The sequence below is a fragment of the Camelus ferus genome, chromosome 4 (genome assembly GCF_009834535.1).
Source record: "Camelus ferus isolate YT-003-E chromosome 4, BCGSAC_Cfer_1.0, whole genome shotgun sequence".
Classification (NCBI taxonomy): domain Eukaryota; kingdom Metazoa; phylum Chordata; class Mammalia; order Artiodactyla; family Camelidae; genus Camelus; species Camelus ferus.
The window spans coordinates 15,548,611-15,566,587 of NC_045699.1; the positions used below are offsets into that span (position 1 = coordinate 15,548,611).

General features: G+C 34.6%; 1 pseudogene; it reads right to left on the minus strand.

Annotated features, from left to right (window-relative positions):
- Positions 1-7,425: 7,425 nt before the first annotated feature.
- On the minus strand, positions 7,426-14,392 carry LOC116663355 (annotated as a pseudogene).
- Between the last annotated feature and the right edge of the window lie 3,585 nt (positions 14,393-17,977).

The window sequence follows — 17,977 nt, forward strand, 5'->3', positions numbered from 1 at the left end:
ATCTAGTCAACAGATTAGACTTAAAAGCATTTATACTATCTCAGGATTGGTTTATATTTTTGGCTTTTTTTTTTTTTTTTTTTTTTTTCTGGACTGGAGGTCACATTTTCCTGTTTCTTTGCATGGCTAGAGAAACATTGTATTATATACCGGACATTGTGGCTGACACATTTAGAGACTGAATGTTGTTACCTTCCTTTGAAGAGTTTTCAGATTTTGTTCTAGAGTAAAAGTTAACCTGGTAGTACTCAGACTCCAAACTGTCTCCCCTCTGGTAGGCAGCAGTTGAAATCTCTGCTCATCTTTTTAAGCTTTCCAAGTTAATATCTCCTCAGCACCTTAGAGTCTTCCTCATGCATTAGGGGTTAACCAAAGATCGGAGGATATATTATATATAGATTTAAGGACTTCCCACACTGTGGACCCTCTTTTATGGATTTACACCTTCAATTTTAAGCTGCTTTGAGGGCCCAAAACACCATACTTTGATACCACAAGCCAATAATTGCAGTCTAGGAAGGGTCTTCAGGGAAGTCTCCAATAAATATGAATGTCACTCAGTGCAATCTTCTTTCAAGAATCAAATTCTTTTAGCATTTTTTTTCCTGCTTTTGGTTAAACTCCATACTTTCTTTTTTTTTTTTTTTTTTTTTTTTACTTAATCCATAGTTTACAATTGTCAAATCTAGGGTGATTATTCTAATGTAAGATCCTTAGCTATTACTGGAACCAGAATTTTTAATGGTTTCATAGTCTATATCAGAATCCAACAGATTCAAAACAGCATCTCCCAAAGTATGTTCTCTAGAACTCAAGTAGTTATTTAAAGCAATCAAGAGGGGTTGTTACGTGGTCAAATATTCAGGAAACCTACCTAGTCTTTCATACACTGTGCCTTTCAGATATTTATAATTACATAAGCATATTGAAGGATATTCTAAGTCCTTAAGTAAATAAACCTATTAAACTTTAATAGTGTTTCATTGATTTAATAAATATTTATTAAGTGACATTTTAGTGTTTTTTTCTCCAGACATATCTCATTGTGGAACTCTTATTTTCTTTTAACACTTTTATATTCCATAACCCAGTGTTCTTTGTAGCATATTTTTAAAATGTTGCGTTGAAAATATGGCCCTTACCTAGAACTTTAATTTTAAAATCTCTCTGTTCCAGAAAACTGGTGTATTACCACATAAACACTTCACATATGTTTTCTACCTCCATGGTTTTATTTACATGGGGTGTAGCACATATTACAGAACATGCAGAATAAAAATGAAAGCAGAATTACAACACATAAGGCAAAATGTCTTTTATTGTTTGGTTTTCTATTAGTTGATACCCCGAAACTTAGTGCCTAACTAAAACTAAAATACCCCAAAACTTGGTGCCTAAAATGGTGAACAACTTCATGCTAAAACATTTGAAAATTTGGATGAAAATGAAGAATTTCTGGAAAGTATAACCTATACAACTAATTTAGGCAGAAATAGAATTATCTAAGTAGTCCTATAGTATTGAAGAAACTGAGCCCAAATCAAAAATCTTACCACATGGAACACTCCAGGCCCAAATGATATCTCTAATGAAGATTTCAAAACATGCAAGGAATAAACCATTCCAGTCATATTCACGTCTTGCAAAGAATAGGAACAGAGGTCATAATCCCTAAGTAATTTTATGAGGCTAGCATAATCTCATGTGTGAGCTGTTTTGTTAGAGAGATCAGCCTGTAACTCCCTTTTCTTGTGCTGTCCTTCTCAGCATGTCAATGGTTCTAGTTTGTCATTATGTAAATATGTAAAATGTAGCCTATATTATACATTCAATATTAACTCACATTTCTGAGGAAGATTAAGAGGTACAAACTTTAATTGCAAAATAAATGAATCACAGGCATGAAGTGTACAGTGTGGGGAATATAGTCAATAACTATGTAATGTCTTAGTAGGTGACAGATCATTACTAGACTTACTGTGGTGATCATCTGGAAATGTATAGAAACAGCAAATCACTATGTTGTATAACAGGAACTAACATAGTGTTGTAGGTCAATTATACTTCAAAAATCGACAAACTCATAGAAAAAGAGATCAGAGTTTTGGTTACCAGAGGCGGGGGGCTGGGTGGTGGGGGGTGGATTTTTCAGAAAGTTCCAAAAAGCAAAACTTAAATTTGCTGGATGCCAGCAACTATTTATGTAGCATTTACATTGTATTTACAACTATTTACATATCATTTACATTATATTAGGTATTGTAAGTAATTTGGAGATGATATAAAGTATATGGAAGAATGTGCATAGGTGATATGCAAATACATTTTATATAAAGGACTTGAGCATCCTCGGATTTTGTTATCCTGGGGCGGATGGGGTGGTCGTGGAACCAGTGCCCATAGATACCAAGGGACAACTGTAACACGGAAAGGAACAAAAAGGTTTTTAATGTGTGTTCAGTTTTCTTCTCATTCTCCCTACCACTACTAAAGTTAATTTTGTCTTTGCCCCTTTAGATTCTCTCCCTTCCTGCTTTCTGGTGAGAACTCCTACTTTGCAGGACCTGTTCTTTTGCGATGCAAAGTATAACAATGAGGGACTGGGGGAGAGAAGGAGAGAATCCTTAGCCACAAAGGTCACATCTATTTACGTAACAAAGAACTAGGAGAGCCTGGACAGAGGGGTTGAAAGACCTGGGTATCTGGGAGAGTTTGGGGAAGTCTCTAAGTATGATCCTTCAGAGAAATTACAAGATGAGTAAGGTGTATTTTAGGGAGTATAGTCTGGTTTTATATATTTGATCCACTTTTTTGTTCTATAGATGCAGTTGAAGATTGAAATTACTTCTTAGTGAACATTGTAGTAGTAACTAATGTTACAGTATTAGTCTTTGCTTATTTACAACACTCTTCAAAGAGTAAGCAACATGGAGCACTACCATGAGCATGTTCCATTTTTCAAAATCTTAAAAGAAAAAAAATGACTCATTTAATCCAGGTGTAACCTGGAGAATCCCCATGTTTGTGACTTGAGCGAACTTGGCTTGATCTGATTTACGAAATACAAAACTCTCTTCTCAAAATTACAACAAATTACTGAGGGGTTCATGTTCTCGGAACTTTTTTTGCCACCTTGGTTCTTGCTGCCATGTATACTATCTCTATAATGCAGAGCTTGAACCTGGACTTGAAACTTAACCCTCACTCCGGTGTACACACTCATGAGTTTGTCATGAGTTTAGTAGACATTACTGACTTTGGAGGGGAGGAAGGGAAATAGGTTTATTTCTCAGCAAGTCAAACATTTTCCCATGTAATATTAAGTCTGAACTATCTTTAAATGCCCTTCTGCCATCCTACTATTGTAATATAGTCGCAGGTTTTCCCCAGCTTTCTGGAACACCTGCCCTTTTCTTCCTTTCTTTCTCCATGCTTCATGCAGAGCAACTGTCCCTCTTCTGATGCTGAAAATGATAATAGGTGACATTTATTTCATATATTTCAGACACTGTGCTAAGTGTTTTATATATATAAAACTATGCCTATTCTTCACCACAGTCATAGAAGATAACTATTAATATTAATATTCTTTTTACAGAAACTGGAAGGTCTAGTAATTTTTCCAAGTCCACACAGCTAATTAGTAGTAGAGATGAAATTTGAACAAATGCAGTCTTAATTCTAAAGTCTATGCTTTAAACCATTGTACCATACTGCCTCCAACTATAATATGTGACCTTGGCAACTGCCACAACTTGCAACAAAATACAGTTTATCCCGTGGGAGCTTTTTACTCAAAACCCTTCTCATCATGAGAGGAATTCTGAGGCCAGTTACAAAGATGATAAAACATTTTCTTATCTCATTACACTCATATTTTTAAAGCTTGAGACAAAAATTTGGCATGAAACAAGATAACAAAAATTATTATTTGATCACACTAAAGATATTTGTATTAACAAATCAATACTTAGACTCAAAGCATGATGATCTTCTTGGGAAAACAGAAGACAAGAGGGAACGATGGGGGATGAGTTGGGAGCAGAGAGCATCTGAAATGAAACATATCCTAAATCAAGTTAGGCCCCAGGGAAACTGTCCTGGTTGTAAAAGCAGAGCCATGTAAATTATGTTGTATCCTATGTGTATAGCTTTGGCATTCTCAGCCCACTAATTGGATATCAGAGTCAGGAAATACAGGAAGCAAACAATAAATAATTAGGCATTAGGTGAGCTAGATGGTAGGAAGGCAGGAATTCATTGTTCAGTATAAGGCTGTATCCTAGAGGCCAGCTGAGTGGAGGAAACTGGTAATATAAGGTCTAAGACAGAAGTTAGCTTTATTGACTATACAAACACAGAGTGGAGAGAGCTACAAAGGTAGTTCCGAGAACATTAGCCCCTGAACATGAGAGTTACATGGGCATCTGGAGGTATTTGTACCTGATCTGTGTTCTTCTAAGAATCAGAACTAATAGGAGACTAAATAGTTGGATAGATAGATAGATAGATGATAGATAAACAGACATTTATACAGATATTATTTGTATTATCCATATATGTTGATAGAGATACTATACACATACTATAATATACACATACATATATACATGCACATAGTATTTCTGTCTATGTATGTACGTGGAATTGCCTTATGTAATTGTGGGTACTGGCAGTTCTGAATTTTGAAATCTATAGGGCAGATAAGCAGGCCAGAAACTCAGGCAGGATTTCTTTATCACAGTCTTCAAACAGAATTTCTTCTTCCTGGGAAACATCAATATTTGGTCTTAAGGCAACTGATTAGATGAAGTCCATCCGTATTATCTAGGGCAGTCTCCTTAACTTAAAGTCAATTGATTTTGGATGTTAATTACACCTACAAAATACTTGCACGGCAACAGGGAGGCTATTGGTTAACCAAACAACTGGGCACCATGGCATAGGCAAGTTGACACAAAATTTAGCTATCACAGCTAAATTTAGCTATTCTTTTCAAACGTTAGATTCTACATCTAGTTACCAGGGGAAAAATCCATGGAAAAAACAAGAGAGATTTGCCTCAGTCAAGAAAGACTCAGGACTGAGAGAAGGGAGCCAGACTGGTGTAAGAATAGTGGACCTTTCTTTGAGAAGCTAATGAAATGGGAGGCAATACAGATTAACTGGGAAGATCATGGTTTTAAATGTTAGGTTAGATGGGACTCACCTAGGAAAATTTGTTAATTCCTGAATTTTTTATTCTGTAAATTTCTGCTGGAATCTAATTTTAACAATCATCTCAGGTGATGCTGATTGTTCACACAAAGATGACACTTGAAGAAAAATTAAAGTTAATAACAACATTCATCCCCTGACTAAAGAGAAAGTGAATCCTTAAACATAATACAATCTCAGTGAGGACAAGCTTCATGAACCCACCAAAATGATAGAATGACCAGCTAGACCTGAATCTTGTCATCCCACTGAATGAAGATAAGCCCTCTAAAACAAAAGAAAATGATAGCCTACATATGCCAAATGAATTTAATTTCAGAATAACCATTTTCGAATGTACAAATGGAATCAGAACAAGTCGCAATTGAAAGCCAATTCAGGATATGGCCTGTACCCTACTTCCTATCCCTACGCCTTTCATTTGTTTGTGGTAATAAAATTAGAGCATATCACAGAGAAATAGAACAAAGTAACTGCAGTGCTAAGTGAACAGTGTGTTCTCTGTACCCAGTTTTCCAAACTGCTGTTTTGAAAAAACAACTGCAATCTTCTTGCCAAATGAGATGCTCACCAGTTTGAATGACTTACATAGGGTATATTAGACTGCAAGTGTACCAAAGTTGAAGCTTCTGATATAAGATGAGCCTGAAATAAAATTTTAATTGAATTACTGTTGGTAATAGAGAATGGAAAGTGGAATCAAACTTTCATCTTTATAAGACAAAGCACTGTTATTATCATGTGTTTTAAACCATTTTCATAGCCATACAAGTGGAAAAATAAAAACCTCTCCCCCTTTAGACTCAGTCTAACTCATAGTTGTCATCCAAGGACCACTAAACAGTTCCCTATCATTTAGAATCATGGATTTCTAGAATCTTCTATATACAAGTGGGCTTGATACAAGGCATACCTTGTATGTATTGCAGGTTTCATTCCAGACCACTACAGTAAAGCAAATATCAAAATAAAGCTGGTCACATGATTTTTTTTTTTTGGTTTCCCAGTGCATATGAAAGTTATGTTTGTACTATACTGTAGTCTATTATGTGTGCTGTAGCAGTATGTCTAAAAAATAATGTGCATATCTTAATTTATAAATACTTTTCTTTTGCTTTTTGTTTTCCTTTTTGTGGTTTGATAATTTTCTTTTGTATTAGCTTGGTTTCTTCGTGACTCTATTGTATGGTTTTGATTTGTGGTTACCCTTACTGTATCTGTTTACTTTAGACTGGTAGTCATGTAGGCTCAAACTCATCCTAAGAAGAATGAAAAAAAAGAAAGAGAGAAAAATCTATATTTTCTTGTTCCCCTCTCCCACCTTTTGTGATTTTGATGTCCTTTTTTTTTTTCTTTTTTGCATCTTCATGTTTATTCTCTTGCAACTCATTATAGTTATTGCATTTCCATTTACGGTTTTCTCGTTTCTATAGCTTCCTGCTTCTTTTCTTCTATTTCGGGTAGGCATTTCAATATTTCTTTTAGCATAGGCTTAGTATTGCTAAATTCTTTTAGTTTTTGCTTATCTGTAAAAATCTGTATCTCTCCTTCTACTCGAAAGGATAGTCTTGCTGGATAGAGTATCCTAGGTTGCTGCTTTTTCTCATTCAGGACATTGAATATATTTTGCCACTCCCTTCTGGCCAGCACTGTTTGTGTAGAGAAATCAGCTGAAAATCCCTTGTAACTAACTCTTTGTTTTTCTCTTGCTGCCTTTAGAGTAATTTCTTTATCTTTAACCTTAGTCGTCTTAATTATAATATGTCTTGATGTAGGTCTGTTTGGGTTCTTCTTGTTGGGGACCCTCTGTGATTCCTGTACTTGGATATCTGATTCCTTCTTTAGGCTGGGAAGTTTTCAGTCATGATTTCTTCAAATACCTTTTCAATCCCCTTTGCTCTTTCTTCTCTTTGTGGGATCCCTATTATGTGTAGGTTGACATGCTTTGTATTATCCCGTAGGTCCCTTATATTGCTTTCATTGGTTTTTATTTGCTTTTCTGTCTTCTCTTCTGATTAGGTGACTTCTGTTATCCTGTCTTCTAAGTCACTTATTTGTTCCTCTGCATTGTCAAGTCTGCACCTTTAGCTAGGCTCGTATCTCAGCCATTGAGTTTTATGTTTTTAATCAGCTCCCCTTATGGTTTCAATTTCCTTTTTGAGTATTCTCTGTCTCTGTTTATAGTCTCTTTTAATTCCTTCTGTGCTTTGATCACACCCCTTTTGAAGTCACGATCTAGTAGACTATCGAGGTCTATTTCATTGATCGTTCTTTCAGGGGATTTCTCTTGTTCTTTTAATTGGGAGTAGTTTCTCTGCTTTTTCATTTTACTTATATTTCTCTGACTCTATGGATTTAGGAGTATCAGTTATATACTTTGGTCTTGAAGGGCTGTTTTATTTTTTGTTTGTTTTTATTTAAAGTGAGAACATTCCTATGTAGACTGTGTGTGTCTAATAGTTTTGTTGCGAGGGCTGTTCTTAGTATGGGTTGTTCCCCTCTCCCACCTTTTGTGATTTTGATGTTCTTTTTTTTTTTCTTTTCTTTTCTTTTTACATCTTCATGTTTATTCTCTTGCAATTCGTCTCAGAGGTGCAGGTCCACCAAGGGTCCAGAGAGAGCAAATCCACCCTCTCAGCCTGCGATAGTAAACAAATCTCATTCTGGCCTGGGGGCCACTGGGTATGGATTCAGCTTTCAGCCCTGCCTCCACACAGCAACAATGACTATGACGGAGTCCCACCTCTCTTCTTGCGAGAACACACCAACAATGGAGCCAAGCAGAGAAAGCAGCTATGGCATGGCTGCATTGTGCCCCTCCCCATAAGCACACCAGCAGGGGTGATTTTTTATGGGGCTCCCAGGCTGTTCTGTTCCTCACACACCCCCAGTCAGAGCTCAAACCACCCTCCAGTCTCCTGAGGCTGCCTGGGTTCCTCACTTATATCCAGCAGCCAGTCCTGGCTTATTCTTCCTGGCTTACGTCTAGGGCTGGGGATCTCAGGGACTTTCAGTGTCAGTTTTCCCTAGTTTTGTTTACCAAGCAGCTGCTACTTTCTCCTCCGAGCCTTGGAAGCTCTGCTTCTTTCCCCACTAACATCCCATCTGAAAAGGGGGCATCCCAGCATGGGGGTGCCTTCTTCCTATGCCACTCCCTCCCTGCAGGACCGGACCTGCACCAATTTTTTCTTTTTTCTTTTTTTTCCCTCTGTATTTTGAAGCGAGACACATTCTGCCAGAGTTCAGTAGGTGTTCTGTGTGATTCAGTGGGTTTGTAGATGTAATTCTCGGTCTATTTGTGGGAGAGAGCGAGCTGTGAATCTCTCTACTCACCATCTTGGCCTAAATACTTAATTGCTAAAAGATACTAACCATCATCTGAGCCATTCAGCAAGTTCTAACCTTTTTGCTGGTAGAAGGTCTGCCTCGATGTTGATGGCTGCTGACTGATCAGGGTGATGGTTGTTGAAGATTGGGGTATCTGTGGCAATGTCTTAAAATAAGGCAATAATAAAGTTTGCCCCATGGATTGACTTTTTCTTTCACAAAAGATTACTCTGTGGCATGCAATGCTATTTGATAGCATTTTATACACAAGAGAACTTCTGTCAAAATTGGAGTCAGTTTTCTCAAATCCAGCTGCTGCTTTGTCAACTAAGTTTATATAATATTCTAAATCCTTTGTTGTCATTTCAACAGTTCACAGTGTATTCATCAGGAGCAGATTCCATCTCAAGAAATCACTTTCTTTGCTCATCCAAAGAAGCAGCTCCTTATAGGTTCAACTTTTTATCATGAGATTGCAGCAGATCAGTCACATCTTCAGGCTTCACTTCTAATTCTAGTTCTTATGCTATTTTCACCACATTTGCAAGTACTTTGTCCACTGAAGTCTTGAACCCTTCACAATCACTTGTGAGGGTTACAATCAACTTCCTTCAAACTCATGTTAATTTTTTACTGTAATCTCTTTTCATGAATCATGAATATTCTTAATGGCATCTAGAACAATGAATCCTTTCCAGAAGGTTTTCAGTTGACTTCATCCAGATCCATCAGAGGAATCACTGTCTATGGCAGCAATAGCCTTATGAAATATATTTCTGAAATAGTAAGACTTGAAAGTCTAAATTACTCTTTGTTTCATGGGCTTCAGAATGGATATTGTGTTGTCAGATGTATAAACATTAATCTCATTGCATATCTCTATCAGAGCTCTTGGGTAAGCAGGTGCCTTGTCAATGAGCAGTAATATATTGAAAAGAATGTTTTTTTCTGAGCATTACACAGTGGGCTGAAAATATTCAGTAAACCATGTTGTAAACAGATAACTGTCAACCAGGCTTTGTTGCTCCAGAGCATAGGCAGAGTAGATTTAGCATAATTCTTAAAGACTGTAAGGTTTTCATAATGGTAAATGAGCTTTGGCTTCAACTTAAAGTCACAAGCCACATTAACCCCAACAAGAGTCAGTCTGGCCTTTGAAGCTTTGAACCTAGGCATTGACTTCTCCTCTCTAGCTATGAAAGTCCTAGATGGCAGCTTATTCCAGTAGAAGGCTGCTTTGCCTACAGTGAAAACCTAGTGTTTAGTGTAGTCTCCTCCACTAATGATCTGAGCTAGAACTTCTGGGTTACTTGCTGCAGCTTCTCCATTAGCACTTGCTGCTTCATCTTGCACTATTATGTTCCAAAGACAGCTTCTTTCCTTAAACATCATGGCTCAACCTCTGCTCACTTCAAACTCTTCTTCTGTAGCTTCCTTACCTCTCTCAGCCTTCAGAGAATTGAAGAAAGTTACGGCCTTGCTCTGGATTAGGCTTTGGCTTAAGGGAATGTTGTGGCTGGTTTGATCTTCTATCCAGAACCTTTTCTATATCAGCAGTAAGGCTGTTTGGCTTTCTTTTTATTCATGTGTTCACTAGAGTAGCACATTTAATTTCCTTCAAGAACTTTTCCTTTGCATCCACAACTTGGCTGACTGAGGCAAGAGGTCTAGCTTTCAGTCTGTCTTGGCTTTTGACATGCCTTCTTCACTAAGCTTAATCATTTCTAGCTTTTCATTTAAAGTGAGAGACGTGTGACTCTTCCCTTCACTTGAACATTTCGAGTCAACTGTAGAGTTATTAGTTGGTGTAATATCAACATTGTTGTATCTCAGGAAATAGGGAAGCCTGAGAAGAGGGAGAGAGTTAGGAATATGGCCATTTGATGATGCAGTCAAAACACACACATTTATCTTAATTTCGTCATCTTATATGGGCACAGTTCATGGCACCCTGAAATAATTACAATAGTAACATCAAAACAGATCACCATAAGAAATATAATAATAATGGAAAACTCTGGAATATTGCAAGAATTACCAAAATATGACATAGACACAAAGTAAGCAAATGCTGTTGGAAAATGGCACCAATAGACTTGCTCACAGGATTGCCACAAACCTTCAATTTATTAAAAAAAAAAAAAGTAATGTCTGCAAAGTACAGTAAAACAAAGTGCAATAAAATGAGGCATACCTGATTAGATCCCAATATCCAAATACCCAGTGCAGTATATTGGGCAGAGGTCTTCCATCCTCTATTTAAAAACCTCTGATGATGGTAAAGTATTACCTCAAAATTAATACCCCCATATACTTAGCAACACTAATTTGAAAGTTTCTCTCTTTGATGTGTTCTGTTTTCCTCCCCCTACTTTCTGTCACTCCCACTCTATCCTACTTGTTACATCCCTGGAGGTAGAAGTAGTCACACACCCCATACATCCCACATACCACACACACTCCAATCTCCTGGGATCTTTACAAACATTGACCATGACAAGGAAGCAGACAAGCAAGGCTAGAAAATATTTCTGATTCCCACAAGGAATACTATTGATGACCTATGGCAATCATTTAGTAAGTTTAGAATACTAATATTTTATTTAACACATGGAAGTAACTGACCTTCAGTCTACTAGTTATCTCAGTCTTTAATCAGAAAAGAGACTAGAGCTATAACTATATGAGGCAAATGTTTTCAGGCATTGCAAATTGTCCCATCCAAAATTCTTACTTCATTCTTTATATTCAAGGCCTCTAAGATGGAGAGAAGGATGAAATATAATTTGATATTAGTCTGACAAGGAGGTACATAAATAGCTGGTAATGTGATTTCTGAATAATCAGATTACATGGCTCTTCATTACAGAAGCAAACATTTTGCAACAGAACTTTTAAAGATACTTTTCTTTAAAATGAATGCCTGGATCCTGTAGATTATTAGTCCCACAAAAAATGTGGCCTGGCCACAGTGAAGGTTCTTAGTGCCCTCTGTGCGTCAAATTAATGTCCCCACACATCACAATAGATGAGTTAATGTTAGATATGGTTTAACTGGTTATTTTTCAATTTTGGCATCTATATTTAAGAGTTATAAACTTATAAAACTGGGTTTCTAAAATATACAAATTTTGTATACAATATGAAAATTTCCTAAATTGTTCAAGGCTCTATTTATAAACACTAATAGAAAAAATATTAATTTTTTACAACCTGATACCCCATGAGGCTGGTAAAATAGCATCATTTACTGAACCACATAGAGCTCACAATTCTGTTTGCACAGATGCCTTAGCAATATAAAGTGACTTTACATTGTATCAAGGAAATCTTGACTCTGTTGAAAAAAAGAAAAGAGAATTGGAATCCTGCCTCTATTACTTACTAGCTATGTGACAATGAAAAAAAATTATCTAACTTCTCTGAGCCTCAGTCTCTTCATTTGTAAAATAAACATACATTATTATCTGTTATTAACAAATCATAGCTGAAGTAGTTGTTGCTTTCGTTGTTTTGAGTGACCAAAAATTAAATTTAAAAAAATTCAAAACAAAAGCAGAAAGATTAGTTTCTACTGTGTAAATGCCAATTTTTTTATTTCAGAATTTATAAGTATTAAAATATTTTGATATAAGAATTCTTATATTTTGTGAGTTTCTAGGAAAACCTATTATGATAAATATTATAATTATTTTAAAATGAATATGAAAAAAGGTGGAAATTATCACTATATGACTGGTCCTCAGAGAAGTCACTGCTTGATCAGGGTCACACAGCTAGTGCATTGGGAAATCAGAACTTGAGGCAAGGTCTTTTGACACAAGGTTCAGTCTTTAGAGGGGTTAAAAAAAGGAAAATCAGAGCCAGAAAAGAAATAAATTTTCTATAAAATAGGAATGGTCCAATCTGAGAACATGAACCAAAAGTATATAAGCAAACACATTCTGAATTACTATTTGATCATTATTGTATGTCCCGGATAAAAAAGACCACATCTTTCAGTTGATATTATGTTCCTAAAATAATGAAATGAAATGATCTGTTTGTTAAAATATCCCCTTGAATGTTTTCATTATTAAATATTAATTGTTTTAACTATAATAATTATATATTAATTTTATCAATATATTAATAGAATTAATTTTAATTGATATTACTATATAACAATTATGTTTTTATAATATATAAATATGTGTAGTATGTATAATAACAAATTTATATACTATATAATTATTATATGATTATATTGACTACTATTTTGTTTGGGGGGTCTGGTGTTTCTTAACTTTTTTATTAATATTATTAATTACTCTAAACATTTGTTGGAGATCACATACATGTAACATTCACTGCACTTAGAAAAAGTCATTAAAGTTAGTATTCATTAAAGTAACCTCCACAGTCCATTTTGTTTATGAGGTGAATTATTACTTTATGATACCTAATATAAATAATTCAATAACTAATGATTTCTCAAAAAGAATTATTTTCTCCCCTTAAATTCCAGTCAGTCAGTCAGTGAGTATGTGAGTTAGACTACTGCCAAACAGGTGAGTCAGGAGATCCACCAAGAAAACCTGAATGAATGCTGGTTGATTATTTGACTCATCTATCAAATTTAAAGAAAACTGCCAAATTAGGCATATTGCAAGTTCAGTATTTTCAGCTCACTATCTTCAAAAGCTATGCTGAAGAAAGGGAATTTTCCCATCTAAAAATGTACTGAAAAATAAGTAAAAAGATAAAAATGTACTGAAAATAGATTTTAATTAACAAGGCATCAGATGATAACAAGCAATCATGATTATGTGAGAAAATGCCCATACTTTTAAGAGATGAATACTAAAGTATGCTGAAGTAGGTAAAGGTAAAATGACAATGTCTAGAATTTGCTTTAAAATACTTCAACAAACGTGTACACAACAGAAATGCACACATGTTCACCAAAAGACATGTACAAGAATATTAATGGTAGCACTATTTCTAATACCAAAGACTGGAAACAACCCAAATGTTCAACAGTAAAATGGGGAAATAATGGCTTACTCATAATACTGAGTACCATACAAAAACAAAAATGAACAAACTCCTGCAAAATGCGACAACGTGGGTGAATCTCATAAACATAATGTTGAGCAAATCAAAAGGGCCCATAATATATTACTTGATTTATATAAAATTCCAAAAAGAGGCAAAACTAATCTATGGTGTTACAGGTCATAATACTGGTTCCCCTTCAAGTTGAGAGTAGTAAAAAAAGGAGACATGAGATTTTGGGGGTCTGCTGATGATCTGCTTCTTGATATGGATAATTATAGGGTTAAAGTCTTATGGTTTATGCACTTTTCTGTAGTTGGTTACTAATCAAAAAAAGTTTATGTAAACTACTTCTACAAAGTAAAAATTATGAAGCAATCATGATAACGTCTTGATAACTTGAATTTAGATGATCGATATAGAAGGATTCATTTTACTTTTCTTTCTACATTTGTGTCTGAAATTTTTCATATTAAAAAATTTAAATGTAATCTAAAAAATACTGTATCATCAGGTGGGGACCTAAGAATTAAAAATTTATGAACCCTTAAGAGGCACAGATTGAAGAAGATTTAAGGTGTTGGTTTATAAATATATAGTACATTGAATCATATGAAAAATAGTCAAGATTCTGCCCTCAATGCCCCTCCCCTATACACCTAACAGCCTATTGTTAAATTAAATTGAGTCACTCACCCTAGAGAAATTACCTGGCTAATGCAGGAATAATCACATTGGACTCTGACGTTTCCTTATTAAAGAGCCTGAAGAAATATAAGCCAGTTGCCAACACTGTAAGAAAGATTGACATCTTCTCTGACATCTGAAGAAAATAACTGTGCCTAAGTGATACCTATTAATGTTTATTATATATATTCTAAAGTCTAGTTCAGAGACATTTGGATGAGGTGGGAAGGGAAGTGACTAGGGATGGTGAGTACCTTGACCACGGTCTGCCTATAATTTTCAACAAAAACAGCTTCAAATTTAGATGCAGAGTTGGACAAAATATCATTAGGCTATTGATTTAGGGAGGTAAAGAAAAATTTAGCCTATTAGGAATAGTACAATATTTCATTATGCTAACATGATACCTCAAGAGTTTTCTAAATGGAACCTATTGGGTATGCGTGGCCAACACTCTGTCTTTCAAATTAGGCCATTTTTATCCCCACTATGAAAAGTGCTCTTTCTGAATGTATTATTAGTTAAACTTTGCAAGCCTAAAAAGGTATTCTCATGGTATATGAAGAAATCACTGATTTCTCCCTCTTCTTCATTTTACTTCTATGAATATGCTTTTTATATTGTATATAATCAGAAAACTCAATGTCTGAGGTGAGGCTGGAAATTAACAACTTTAAGTATTGATTGATTTGTTTTTCATTTTGTGACCATTTGCTAGATTATTCCTACTTTTTTTAACCTAACTTGAAAAATAAATGTTTTACAACAGAAGTCAGTTTCTTTCTAAACAAACTAGCACTGCTTGTTGCTTCTTTTTTTAACATTTTTCTATTGAGTTATAGTCATTTTACAATGTTATATCAAATTCCAGTGTAGAGCACAATTTTTCAGTTATATATGAACATACATATATTCATTGTCACTTTTTTTTTTTTTTTGCTGTGTTCTGTTGCTTTTTTATGTTAAAGCTGAAAAGGAATTCCCACCTAGTCATAGGGTATATGAATTGTAGTTAATAAACCATTACTCTCTGTGAATATTATGATTCTGGGTTCATACTATTGTATATTCCTTAAATTAAAAAATTTAAAAATCTCTTTCTATTCAGTGCAAGTAAAATAGGCTTAACAGTAAGTAATTACTGATTATTTTTGCCAGATATTTTTATTAGAACTGCATGGTAACAGTTAAAATGGGTTTGCATTTTCTTCAGGAACATTCATTTTCAGATTAAATAAAATACATTGTCTTATTTTAAAGCAGGATCATTTTATACAATAGACTGATTTTTAAAATGAGCTACCCTACACTTAATGTCATTAGTAAACAATGCACTTATTCACACAGGAATACCAGGCTCATACATTTAAAACACTTCAGCATCTTGTTATGCCAGCTGAACCCCCTGCACAGTGATGTAACCTAACAATAGCTACTTATATAATCAAAGGACTATAGGAGACCAGATTTTCCAGCACAGATGCTGCCTCTTATCTAACCTCTCTAGGCTAATATCAAAATAGTGATCATTATTTATATATGTTGAATCTCTATTTGGTATTTTTCTGGGATGAGTGAAAAATTGTTACCCACATCCTTTCACAGAATTCCATGGAAAGTCTACCAAGGAGATTTTCTAAAAGACTGTTCTAACCTCTAGAGATTATTTTCATATGTCATAGGAGCCAGAGTGGGTTATACCTCTTACACATGAGGGTAACAGTCTACAGTGTTAACATCGTTCAGTCATTAATAGCCAACAGTTATTAAGCATTTACAGGGAAATGTGCTAAATCCTTCATATGCTTAATCTCATTAAATACTCACAAAAGCCCTATGGTAGATTCTATTTCCCCATTTTTATTCCCTATTTTACAGGTAAACAAACTGAAACTCCAAAGGGATAAAGTAAACAATGTGCTAATGATTATACAGCTAAAAAAATGGCAAACTCAGGATTCAAACTAAGTCTACCTGACTCTACAGAAAATCACCTCAGCCAACTTCCTTGCTTTCTAAAATAGTGACTTCTGTGTTTTTGGTCTTACTTTATGCCTTCTGTTTTTCTTTAAAACAAAAGCATTAGCATTTGCTGGTTAACAAAAAGCTTTGGCGTTAACTCCAACACAGTTCAAGCACCTATATATTTGCAAATAAATGACTTATTTTCTTTATTTTAAACAATTGTAAAATTGTGATATTTCTATAAGAGGTAAAATAATAAAAATTAGTAGATACTCACCAATTTTATTAAATTCAATTTCTTAGTTGCTATTGTCATAAAGACAATAGTTCAGATTTTTTAAAATAATAATATAAAAATGTAATAGGCTTATAAATAAGGAAGGTATTTTGTAATATTTGAATGATAAATACTCTCGGGTAAAAATCTGCAAGAATCATCTGGTCCCCTTCTGCCACACCATGCCCAGATCCAATCCACTCTCGGTCATATACTCACACAAACACACACTCATCAGAGACTTCAGTACCCTCCAATAGCATTATCATAAAGAACATTCCATCTCTGCTTAATTGTCCTCCAATGATGAGAAAATCGCTATCTTATGAGGAAGCTTATTCCATTTTTCAGGTAACTCCAACTGCTTCATTTCTTCCAAAAAGAATGGTTGCCCTCTGGTCTCACTAAGTTAGGTTAACTAAAATTCAAAATAATTGGTCAGAATAACGACTGCAACATTAACAAATGTTGTCTCCTTTGTCATTGTATATGTCCTTGAGAATTTTTATCTTTAACTCCTTGGCTGTGGTTTTAGTGTAATTTCAGGAGGGAACACAGGCAAGTACATATCTTCAATGGGTGTATTTGGAAGCTCTTCAAAATGTTCACCTCTATAGCTGTCTCAAGAAAAGGTCTTGTGATTTATTCACTCTCAGAAGTTTTAACTAAATGCATATAGTGTATAAGTTCAACACATTAAGTATTTTACAATTTCCTTATAAGATACTCAAATTTACATAAAATGTATTTGCATGTAAGCATAGAGTTACACCCACAATTATAACGCTTCAGTTTACAGCAGAGTGGAGAATTTTGTTTTATGAGAATAGGTAATGAGAAGGAAAAATAACTCTTCATGATTTTAAGTTAATTTCCATTGTGTGAATATATACATATTTAACATGAATTAATTTATAGATTCATATTATGACTCAATAAGAAAGAAATTAGAAAAAGTCCCTTTACCTGTGTTGCAATCTCAAAATAAATCACCCAATAGCAATTACATCTGAAAGACTAACCTTCCATCCACAAAAACAGCTTGCTGTTTTTTTCATTTCAAAATTCAGTAGTATAATAATAAATGATTGCTTTGTTATTCACTTCTAAGTATTCTGCAGGTGTGAGGATGATGAGTAACTTTGTTTTCATTTGTATTTGAAACATACTTCACAACTATTAAGTTATGGATGAATGCTATCACTATTGCTAAAGTCAATTTGATATTTAAGAGAGGTCTGATTTTTGTACCTTTGTTCATTTGAGATAATAGAACATCTTCATCCCAGATTGTCTATAGATTAAACTTGAGAACAAGTCCAATTACATTTTTTAAAAACCTGGAGCCAGCCAATCAAAACTAGCAGTTTCCCATTAATTTACTACAGAAAATGGTTCCAACAAATTTTCATCAGACAGAGTCTCATTTTTAAAACAAAAGTGAGCAATGCTATTAGTAGAATCAGA